Below are 12,727 nucleotides of genomic sequence, written 5' to 3'. Positions count from 1 at the left end.
ATAGGAGCAGAATTAGGCCATCTGGCCCATCGATTCAGCTCCACCATTCAATCAAATCATGGCTGATCCTTTTATTCTATCTCCTCAATCCCAGTTCCCAGCCTTCTCCCCGTAACCTTTGATGCCATGTCCAATCCAGAACCTATCAATCTTTGCCTTAAATACACCCAACAACCTGGCCTCCACAGCTGCCCGTGGCAACAAATTCCACAAATTCGCCACCCTTTGGCTAAAGAAATTTCTCCGCATCACTGTTTTGAAAGGGTGCCCCTCCATCCTGAGGCTGTGCCCTATTGTCATAGACTCTCCCACCATGGGAGACATCCTTTCCACATCAACTCTGTCTAGGCCTTTCAGCAATCAAAAGGTTTCAATGAGATTCCCCCCCCCCCCCCATCCTTCTGAATTCCAGCAGGTACAGATGGAGAGCCATCAAACGTTCCTCGTATGATAACCCTTCCATTCCAGGAATCATCCTTGTAAACCTCCCCTAAACCTTCTCCAATGCCAGCACATCTTTTTTAAGATGAGGGGCCCAAAACTATTCACAATACTCAATGTGAGACCTCAGCAGTGCCTTACAAAGCCTCAGCATCACATCCTTGCTCTTGTATTTTAGACCTCTTGAAATGCATGCTAACATGGCATATGCTTTCCTCACTCAGCCTGCAAGTTAACCTTCAGGGTGTTCTGCACAAGGACTCCCAAGTCCCTCTGCATCTCAGATTCCTGGATTTTCTCCCTGTATTCTCAGGTACCCCCACCATTCAGGTCATTCTCTTTTCTCTGTGCTGCCATCAGGAAGTATATATAGGAGCCTCAGGACTCACCACCAAGTTCAGGAGCAGTTATTGCCCCTCAAACACCAGGCACTTGAACCAAAGGTAGATTAATTTTAGAGTAGATCAAAAAGTCAGCACAACAATGTGGGCCAGATGGCCTGTATTGTGCTGTACTGTTCTATGAAATTCAGATGAATATTAGTATTTGGAGAGATCTTGAGGTGTTACCTTGAGGCTCTTGCTTGTACTGTGAATGAGTCCAAGAACTAAATACTGTAACCACATTATAATATGACATTTGGGATGGCCCCTCTACAGTACAGCCACATTTCTGAGGCAGATATTGCTTAATGTTGAAAAGAGATGGATTACTAGAATAAAAATTACACAGGGTTTTGGTGGGGCCAGACCAGGAGGGCAGTGAACAGTTTAGGGCCTCCATTACCTACGTGAGGATGGAATAGTCTTGAATTGGATTCAATAATGATTCACTACTAGACTGATTCTGAAGATGAGGGGGAAAAGAGTGGAGTACCCATTACAGTTTAGAAGCATGAAGGCCAATATCATTGAAATATATAAAATGCTAATCTTGTTTGGAAAGGTGGGGACAGCAATGCTGGTTCCTGGGCTTGGGCATTTACAATAAAAGTTCATAATCTCAGGTTATTTAAAGAGTGGGATGAGAAGATGATTCCTCACTCTAGGACTCTAGGCTTTTGAAATTTTGTAATTCTTATTCCAGAGATGTTTGAATACTGTCAATAATTAAATTCAATCTTGAATATATTCAGATGTTTGTGGTGCCAAGGAGATTTGGGGATATGGGGCCAGAATGGTGAAGTGGCATGGTACTGTACTTGTTAGAGTAATGCTTTACAGCAGCTCACTGTAAGATTGGTGTTCATTTCCTACCACTGACTGTAAGGAGCTTTTTACCAATGACTGTGACAAAGTTATCCTGCAAACTTTGTGCTTTATATTTTGGATTGCAAAGGCTACATTATACAACTATGCATGAAGTACATTTTTGATAGCAGGCTATAGTAGGCAGCCGTTGATCCCAGGGGCTCATGGGTTTGTGCTTTGGATGGCCTGTGTCCTCCAGGGCGCAAGCCTGGGCAGGAAGATTTGAAGAACCGGCTGTTGCCCATGCAGCAGGTTCCCTTTCTCCATGTCACTGATGCAGTCCAAGGGAAGGGCCAATACAGCTTGGCCTCAGTGTCCTTGCAGAGGTTGCCAGAGTGAAGTTGAAAATAACATCAAACTGCCTTAGGGACCTCGGCTCCGGATTTCTTTCTCGGGGTTTACCCCAAAGCCTTTTCCATGGGTGGGTATGGCAGCAAGGCAGCGGAGGTTTAAAATCAGAGTTTTCCTTCTCCTAGGTGGGCTGCTGTCCAAGTCTGACGAGCCCCACCTGCCCGAAGCAACTGATTTTGAGATGTCAGTGGTCCGCCTTTGCCCCTTCTCTCGTCAGTAGAAACAGTTCCGCCAGGCCTAGTAGCTAAGCCACACGTGAAGGCCAAGATTTGGACTTGGTTGTCAGAGGCTGTTAGAAATACATGCCATTTGGAGCACTTTATAGGTAGTGGGAGCTTAAACCCACTACTACCCCTGGCTATGACAACCTTAGGAACTGATAACAGGGTGCTCACTCCAATTTACTCCCACATTCCAAAGATGTATGGTTAAGGTCAGTAAGTGGTGGCATGCCATGTTGGTGCCAGAACCATGGAGGTACTTGCAGGCTTCCCCTGCACAATCCTTGTTGATTTGGTCTGGCACATTTCACTGCATGTTTTGGTGTACATGTGATAAAGCTAATCTTTGATATTTAAGATCTTTATCTTTAATGTAAAAGATAAGCGGTGATCTTACTGAAAACAGAAGTGTTTTGATGTACTGCATGGCCCATATACACACGTTTGTTTCCTAGGCTTGTATGTTCCTAAGATTTGAAAAAAAGTGCTCTCTAGGCTTTACATTTTAGATTGCCAGCACCTCATGACAGAACGATGCATGAAACATTTTTGATAACCTGGTTTGGCTTCTATTTTTGCAGTTCTCCAGGGAGAAGGTGAGGGGCCTGAGATAGCTCCAAGACAATGTTGTCTAAGTTTTAGTGGAGCACAGAGACTAGTCTGCAAAGTTATGATGCACACAAATCACCAGCCACATCAAGTCAATGGGTGTAAGCAGGCCCTTCAGCCCTTTGAGCCCATGCTCTCCATCAACTGCCTGTTTCACACCAATTTTTAATTACTCTTTTTTTCCCCCTCAACAGCTTTCTCCCCCTCAACAGCTTTCTCCGTCACATACTGGGGGTTTTATAGTGTCCCAATAACCTATCCACCCACACGTCCTTGGAACATGGGGAGAATCAGGAGCACCCAGGGGAATCCCACATGATCACGAGGTCAATGTGAAGCTCTGCGCAGCCAGTATTCGGGGTCAGGATTGAATCAGGTTTATTATCACAGACGTGTCATGAAATGTGATGTTTTTCTGCAGTAGTATACTGCAATACATAAAATATATGAAGAAATAAAAAAGAAATATATTGTTAAAAATTTAACAAGTGGTTTCAAAAAGAGCTGAAAATAGTGTGGTATTGACCATTCAGAAATCTGATGGCGGAAGGGAAGAAGCTGTTCCTAAAATGTTGAGTGTGTGTCTCCTAAACCTCCTCTCTGATGATAGTAATGAGAAGCGGGCATGTCCTGGGTGTGGAGGGGTGTGGTTCCTTAATAATGTGTGCCACTATTTTGAGGCCCTGTCTTTTGAAGGTGTCCTTGATGGTGGGGAGGCTAGTGCCTTGATGGAGCTGGTTGATTTTACACCAATCTGCAGATTGTTTCAATTTGTACATTGATTTGGAACTGTGAGGCACTGTGCTGTCCTTTGACTCTTGCCTGTAGTCTCTGACCCTGTGCTAAGTACTGGTTTATATCACCCAATAATATCCCCTGACACGGTCCCCATTGCCCAAGAGTCTTTATTGACTGACACTAAGTGGCAGTTTGTGCTATTATATAGAACACTTCACTGCAATACATACAACAAAGCCCTGAGTACAGGTAAGATCTGCCACAAACAAAAACCTGGAAATTCAGTGCCATTGTGCACATTCTTCTGTGGTATGTGGCTAAAACTGTTAATCTTTCCAGGTCAAAATCACACCATTCATGAAAATCAGCTGGCCATGTCTTGATGTGACTTCCTCTTGGAAGGTTGCTGGAAACCTTGGACTCTGTGGTGTAATGAGCTCTCCGGGCCTGCATGGGGCACTGGTGAGCATTGGGCACCGAGGTGTTTAGAGGACCTGAATTGGTTAATGGTTCTTTAATAAGAGTTGTTAATTGTTTAGAGAACATAAGAAATAGGAGCAGGAATAGGCTATCAAGCCTGCCTCGCCACTCAATAAGATCATAGCTGATCTGTCCGTAAACTCAGCTCCATCTACCTGCCTTTTCCCCATAACCCTTAATTCCCCTACTATGTAAAAATCTATCTAACTGTATCTTAAAGATATTTAGTGCAGAAGCCTCAATGCTTCCCTGTTTTCTTGTCTTTTTCTCGTGTGACTCGTTCTTTGTATTGCGGTCTCCTGAGGCTTTCTGTTTAAACTTGCTACCTGTATTTTGATCGGCTCAGGGATTTTGTGTCACTTGTATTATTTAAGTGGATGCCTGATTAGAACTAGTTGCAGGGTCCTAGTTTTTGAGGATGTTATTTCTCACAGTGTCAATTGGCTGAGCCACCAATATGACATTTGGAATTCTTATGAATAAACTTTGGTTGCCCTCTTCTGCATTGGAATCTGTCTTTCCTCCGCACCAGGGTTCAGACATTGCCAGCACACGTTATGACACTGTGGTTCTATCAACAATTTACCTAAACCCATGGGCAAGTTCTCACTTCCCCTCAGTGAAGGGAGCCCCAAAGCACAGCCCCTACCCCTCCCTTCAACTCATCATCTGATTCCTTTGCTGCTGCTGTTGACCATGTCTTCCAAGCACATTGCAGTGATATCCCCCATCCTCGTCCCTTCCCTGCACCGAAGATGCCCCTACCTCTTCTGAGGCTGCTACCCAATGCAGCTGGCTTCCTGAGTCCCTGGATGTGACAACTGGGCATTCTGTCGAATCTCCCTCGAAAACAAGATCCTCCAATAGACAATAGACCGTAGGTGCAGGAGTAGGCCATTCGGCCCTTCTAGCCAGCACCGCCATTCACTGTGATCATGGCTGATCATACACAATCAGTACCCCATTCCTGCCCTCTCCCCATATCCCTTGACCCCACTATCTATAAGAGCTCTATCTAACTCTCTCTTGAAAGCATCCAGAGACTTTGCCTCCACTGCCTTCTGGGGCAGAGCATTCCACATATCCACCACTCTGGGTGAAAAAGTTTTTTTGCATCTCTATTCTAAATGCCCTACCCCTTATTCTTAAACTGTGGCCTCTAGTTCTGGAATCAACCATCAGCGGGAACATGCTTCCTGCCTCCAGCGTGTCCAATCCCTTAATAATCTTATATGTTTCAATCAGATCCCCTCTCATCCTAAATTCCAGTGTATACAAGCCCAGTCGCTCCAATCTTTCAACATATGACAGTCCCGCCATTCTGGGAATTAACCTTGTGAACCTACGCTGCACTCCCTCAATAGCAAGAATGTCCTTCCTCAAATTTGGAGACCAAAACTGCACACAATACTCCAGGTATTGTGCTGGAAGCAGCTGAGAAGGAGAAAGAAAGAGCCGAGAGAGAGAGAAAGAGAGAAAAAGAAAGGGCCGACAAACAAAGGGAGCATGTGCTGCAGCTAAAGGAGTTAGAGGTGAAATGGGAGCATGAGCTCCAGCTAAAGGGGTTAGAGGTGAAAAAGGAGCAGGACCTAGCTGAGAAGCAAAGAGCATGAAATTCAGTTAAAACAGCTGGAAGCAGCTGAAAAAGAAAAGGAAAGAGCCGAGAAGGAGAGAGAGTATGAGGAGGCAGAGAAACAGAGGAAACATGACTTGGAGATGGAGAAGTTAAGACAAGAGCGAAGAGATCAAGGGTCAGACTGAGAGGGGTGGTTTAATGTTAGTCGGGAGTTGAGGTTAGTACTTCCGTTCGAGGAGACGGATGTTGATAGTTATTTCTTGCTTTTTGAGAAAGTGGCAGTGAATCAGAAGTGGCCTAGAGATCAGTGGGTGGCGCTGTTACAAAGTGTGTTAAAGGGGAAGGCACAACGAGCATATACGGCGTTATCCATGGAGGAGGAAGAGGCGGAGAGTTATGACAAAGTAAAAGCGGCCATTCTCCAGAGTTATGAATTAGTACCTGAAGCGTATAGACAAAAGTTCAGAAATTTAAAGAAAGGGTGGAATCAGACGTATACAGAGTTTGCCTATGAGAAGGGTGTGCTCTTGGACAGTTGGTGTACAGCAGAAATAGTTGAAGAGGATTTTTGGCCTCTCAGGGAGTTAATTCTGATTGAGGAATTTAAAGGTTGTGTTTCGGAGGATATCCGGATGTATTTGAATGAGAAGCTGAATAAGTCCATCTCAGAATTTGCTAGGTTCGCAGATGAATATGCCCTAATCCACAAGACAAAGTTTTCCTCGAATAAAAGTTACCAGAGAGACCGTGGGAACGATAGAGAAAGCCCGCCGGCTGAGGCAGAGGTCCCGCCGGGAGCTAGTGGTAAGATTGGGGGGAAAGGCAAGATGGCCAGAGATTTCTGGGCCTGACCTGTTTTAATTGTGGAAAGGTGGGGGGGCATATTGCATCTAGGTGCTTTACTCCGAGGAAAGAGACAGGAAAAGGGAAAGCAGCAGTCCCTATTGGATGTGCCATGGTAATCAGTAAATCGACAAGAGAGCCCTGGGTAGACAGAGTACGAGAAGGATCTGAGACTTGTATATCAAATGGAACTGTGTCTGTGAGGGAGGGAGACACACCAGTTCCAGTACGGATCTGGAGAGACACGGGGGCTGAACTATCATTGACTAGCAGTAAGGTGCTGGATTTTGGTCGCAAGATGGGAATGGTAGCTGTGAAAGGAATAGGAAAAGGGACAGAAATGGTGCCCTTACATAGGATCATTATGGATTATGAGCTGGTATCTGGACCAGTTGAAATAGGGGTGCGATCAGAATTCCCGAGAACTGATGCGGACGTCCTTCTTGGTAACGATTTAGCCAGTGGTAAGGTTTGGTCAGCAATGACGCTGACGAGCTGGCCGGTGAGCGTTGTGGTCCCGTCCCTAGAGTCCAAGATCTATCTCGCATGCACGGTCACTCGCAGCATGTCGAGAAAAGCAGCTGAGACAGAGAGCAGTTTAAATCAGGCCAGTATCGATTTGGCCGAGACATTTTTACCGACCCTGTACCGGGGGGGGGGGGGGGGAGGGAACGGAAAATAGGAAAGTGAAAGAGAGTAAGGGAGAGGGGGTAGACCTGCCCTTAGTAAGGAGAAAAGTTCTAGAGGCATGAAATAAAGATGAGAAACAGATAGAGCTGTTAAAAGGTCCAGAGTTGGCCATGGATGATCTGTCTGGTTTGGCAGAACTGTTTGAAGAATTCTAAAGGTGTTCCCGATAATGAAATGAGGGCAGTCCCAGATGAAAAGGATGCCATTACCTTGAAGTCTGCTGGGTTGGCAGATGAGGTTGTTTCAGTCCCCGGGGTTGAGTTTACTCCAGAAGGGAGTTGCCCAGAGAGTAGCTGGGAGAATCGGGAATTTAGAATTTGGACCGGGTACGGGTATTGAAAGCCTGGAAGAGGTAAATGTCCCATTTGAGTGTGTCCAAGATGTGGATGCACGTGGTACTGAACCTAGTAATGGAGCTCAGAAAAAGTCTGAGGTATTTGATTCAGTTGAAAAGGAATGCAGTCCTTGTGGGTCAGATAGACTTGGTTCAGTGAAGAAAGGGTTAACCTTGGTAATAGGGGGAAGTGAGTTCCCAGGTGTTTGTGCTCGAAGGTGTGTTAAAAGTTAGTGAGGAGATCAAAAGTGGGGAGATGAATATTATTATTGAAGGAGAAGGGAAATATGTAGTTCCCAAATTGAATGAAGAAAATTTAAAGGCTGGACTGATATCAAAAGCAGCAATCAGGCTACAGAGACCATGGCGTGGTACCACAAAGCCTGTGAATCAATTACAGGTTGAGCTGGAAGGTAACGGGGCCCCTAACGCTATTGTTATTCCAGAGTGTGGTGTAAAACGGCAGAATTTGAAATGCTGTTTGAACAAAGAGGTTAAACTGAAAACTAATAGCCTGAAGGGTCTTGAAGAGAAAACTAGCAACTTGCATAAAATTAAAGAATTGGGTGGAAATTCAGAAGATGGTCTAAGTTTGGAACACATTGTTGATAAAATAACTCCTATGGAAGGAGCGGACGTAAGCCTATTTCGCCAGGGTGCACAAGCTCCCCACATGGGAATTAACCGGAAAAGAGGCGAGGGTTAATGGGACGCCATTTTTAAATGGCAGAAGCCGGTTTTAAGGGATTTCGACAAAGCATGTGAATAATAAAAGATAACCCCCATGGAAGCCTGCCTGTTAAGTTTGAAAGCAACATAAAGATTAGTATTTGCATGAACTTTTGTAGTATACCCGTAAGCTAAGATCACAACTCTTTAGCTTTTGTTGGCTAAAGAAAAATAAGACCTAAAAATAGTTGGTTATTAAATTGGAGTCTGATGGTACAAGACTTTAGTAAGGTACAAGATGTTAAGATATTAAAGGAAGTGACAATGTAATCGGTAACCATCTAGATACTGAATTGAATGTATAACTGTATTACCCTGTAGAAAAAAAAACTTTTGTATGGTGTTAGATTCTAAAATCCTGTAAGACTCTGTATTTCTTCGTTTTTTTCCAATGGTAAAAAAACGCGTTGAAGAAAGGGGGTGTTACGCATGTGCCCCCCCCCTTTTTGAGAATCACAAGATCGCTATTAAGTCGGGGCAGGAGACCCAGGAAATGAGAGAGAGACGTTTGGAATGTCCTGGCCCCAGCGATACAAAGCCACGGAACAGGTCATTGTCTCTTGGAGACGGAATTGTGTATTGAATACTGTACTTTATGGAAGCCCTCAGGCAATGTGGGCTGGTTGGGGGATGGCATCATTCCACCCTGATTGACATCTGAGACCCTGTGAGTCAGGATAAAAGAGGGTCTGGGTTACAGCCCCTCAGACGCACCAGAAGAAACGCTAGAAATCCTGTAACAGCGTAATAGCGAAAGCTGGTGGAAAGCCACGTGTGTCCTTTTCCATTAGCCTCAGAATTGGTGGGCCTTGCCACAGAAGAACGGCTTTAGCTAACAACAAATGAGAAATCAGCCCCAACGACTCTCGAAGGATCGACATCATAAAAGGAATGGGCAAGTTTTAATCCGTCTCTCTCTCCAACCAAAAGCTGCAGCTTGAATGAACTTGAGTGACTTTTATATTTCCATCGGACAATACATTATCCCCCAGACAACGATAGAGCTATTTCTTATTGATTATTATTATACCCGCGCTTTTAATATTGATGACGTATATTATCTGTATGTTTGCATTGATATTATTTTTGTGTATTTTTATCAATAAATACTGTTTAAAAATAGTACCTTCAGACTTCAACGGACCTCTCTATCTTTGCTGGTAAGTGACCCAGTTACGGGGTACTGTACACAGTGCATTCCATGCACCCACCACTCTGTTTTTAAAAAAAAACTTACCTCTGACACCCCCCTTGTATCTACTTCCAAGCACTTTAAAACTATGCCCCCTCGTGTTAGCTATTTCAGTCCTGGGAAAAAGCCTCTGGCTATCCACACGATCAATGCTTCTCATAGAAGGTGATTTTAACTTTCCACATTAGCTGGAACTCCAGTACTGTAAAAGAGCTGGATGGGATGGAGTTTGACAAATTTGTTCAGAAATGTTGCCTTAATCAGTACATGGAGGTCCCAACTAGAGTGCAAGTGCAAGGTGAGATCTCCCATTAGGGAATGAGACAGGACAAGTGACAGAATTTATGTAGGTTAACACTTTGCATCTAGTGATCCTAATACCACTAGGTTCAAGGTAATTATAGAAAATGGTAGGTCTGGTCCTTTGGTTGAGATTCTAAATTGGAAAAAGGTCAATTTTGATGGCATCAGAAAGGATCTGGCAAGTGTGGAGTGGGACAGGTTGTTTTCTGGCAAAGTTGTACTTTGTAAGTGCGAGGCATTCAAAAGTGAAATTTTGAGAGCACAGAGTTTGTATGTTCCTGTCCGAATAAAAAGGCAAAGGTAACATGTTTAGGAACCTTGGTTTTCGAGAGAGATTGAGGAACAGATGAGGTACTTGAGGACAATAAGAAATGCAAGAGAACACTTAAGAAGGAAATCAGGAGGACTAAAAGAAGGCATGAGGTTGCTCTAGCAGACAAGGTTGAAGAAAATTCTAAGGACTTTGACAGATTTATTAAGAGCAAGAGGATAGCATGGGACAAAATTGGTCTTCTGGGAGGTCAGAGTGGCAATCTATGCTTGAAGACAAAAGAGATGAGGTCTTAAATGATTATTTTGCATCTGTATTTACTTAAGAGATGCACACAGAGTCTATAGATGTGAGGCAAAGCAGCAGAGAGGTCATGGACCCTATTCAGATTACAGAGGAGAAGGTATTTACTGTCTTGAGGAAAATTAGGGCTGATAACTCCCAGGCCCTGAGAATGTGTTCCCTCTGACCCTGTGGGAGGCTAGTGCAGAATTTGCAGAGATATTTAAAACATCCTTGGCTATGGGTGAGGTGTCAGAGGATTGGAGGATAGCTAATGTTGTTCTATCATTTAAGGAAGGCTCCAAGAATATGCCAGAAAATTATAGGCTGGTGAGGCTGTTATCAGTAGTGGGTAAGTTATTGGGAAGAACTATAAGGGACCAGATTTGTAAGTATTTGGATAGACAGGGACTGATTAAAGATGGTCAATATGGCTTTGTGCGTAGTAGTTCATGCCTAAACAATCTTAGTGTTTTCAAGAAAGTTGCAAGCAAAGTTGATAAAGGCAAGGCAGTAGATGTTGTCTACATAGACTTTAGCAAGGCATTTGACAAGGTTCCACATGGGTTGTTGGTAAAGAAAGTACAGTCGCTCGGCATTCCAGATGAGGTAGTAAACTGGATTAGACATTGGCTTTGCAGGCGAAGCCAAAGAGTGGTAGTAGATGGTTGGTTGTCTGTCTGTCTGACTGGAGCCCTGTGACCAGTGGAGTGCCGCAGTGATCAGTGCTGGGTGACCGTTATTGTTTGTCATCTATATCAATGATCTGGATGATCATGTGGTTAACTGGATCAGCAAATTTGTAAATTACACCATGATTGGGGCTGTAGCAGACAGTGAAAAAGTTTATCAAAGTTTATAGCAGTAGTTGGACCAGCTGGTGCAATGGGCTGAAAAGTGTAAGGTGTTGCACTTTGAAAGGACTGACTAGGATAGGTTTTACATGGTCAATGAAGAGTGCAATGGAACAGAGGGATCTGGGAATACAAGTCCATAATTCCTTGAAAGTGGCGTCACAGGTAAAGAAAGCTTTTGGGACGTTGGCCTTCATATATTAATGTGTTGGGTAAAGAAGTTGGAATAATTTGGAGTATTGTGTGCAGTTTTGGTCACCAACCTATAGGAAAGATGTAAATAAGCTTGAAAGAGTGCAGAGAAAATTCACAAGGATGATGCCAGAACTGGAGACCTGGAATTATAGGGACAGGTTGCATAAGTTAGTTACATTCCCTAGAATGTAAAAGATTGAGATGCAAGTTGATAGAGGTATACAAAATTATCTGAGGTTACAAACAAGGCTTTTTCCACTGAGGTTGGATAAGACTAGAACGAGAGGCCATGGGTTGAGGGCAAAAGGTGAACTGTTTAAGAGGAACACGAGGGGGATCCTTTTCACTCAGAGGGGGAGGGGTGTGAGTGTGTAATGAGCTATCAGTGCAAGTGGTGGATGCAGGATTTATTTTTAACATTTAAGAGAAATTTGGGTAGGTACATGGGTGGGAGGGGCATGGAGGGCTATGGTCCCGGTACAGGTTGATGAGACTAGGCAGGTTAATAATTCAGCACAGACTAGATGAGCTGAAGGGTCTGTTTCTGTCCTGTAGTGTTCTATGACTCTAATCCATATATTCATCTACACTCTCCACACCCATAAACAGACACATCAGGGCCTGGATCTGACTTCCAAGAAAAGCATAGGTGGTACAGTTGTAAACAGGAAACCATGCACCGCCTTTTAAAGATTTAAAGATTACCTTTATTTGTCACATTTACATCCAAACAGTGAAATGTGTTGTTTGCAACACGGTCTGGGGATGTGTAGTGGCAAACCTGCAAGTGTTGCTACGTTTCTGGCGCCAGCATAGCATGCCCACAACTTACTACCCTTAACCCATATGTTTTTGAAATGTGGGAGGAAATCGGAGCTCCTGGAGGAAACCCACACGACCATGGGGAGAATGTGTTCTCTTCTTACAGACGGCAGCAGGATTTGAACCCTTATTGCAATTGTTGCCACTGTAAAGCATTACACTAACCGCTGTGCTACCTTACCTGCAGTAACACTACCATTACTGGGCTTGTCAGAGAAAATGACGCTGGGGAATATGAGAGGGAATGGGATTGGTGGGATTACCCTAACTCAATGGGCTGATTGTATTCTATCTAATAAGGAAATGTGAAAACAAATTAGGACAACCTTTAGCAGCTATAGACACAAGGATCTCAACCAACAAATCATCTGCTGGAGGACCTCGGCAAGTCGAACACAGTCAGATTCGAGCATCTGTATCCTCTTGAATCTCCAATTTGTTCCTCCAGTGCAAAGCCTCTTCAAGGCTTGCCAACTTTGAATAACACTTCCTCCTCTCTTCGAGGGGAGTTCTGTGAGCCCCTCGCTCACCTCTCATTTCCACTGT

Source organism: Hypanus sabinus, chromosome 6, assembly GCF_030144855.1.
Source record: "Hypanus sabinus isolate sHypSab1 chromosome 6, sHypSab1.hap1, whole genome shotgun sequence".
NCBI lineage: Eukaryota > Metazoa > Chordata > Chondrichthyes > Myliobatiformes > Dasyatidae > Hypanus > Hypanus sabinus.
The sequence above is the reverse complement of the archived record's forward strand: the minus strand, read 5'-3'. Positions refer to the sequence as shown.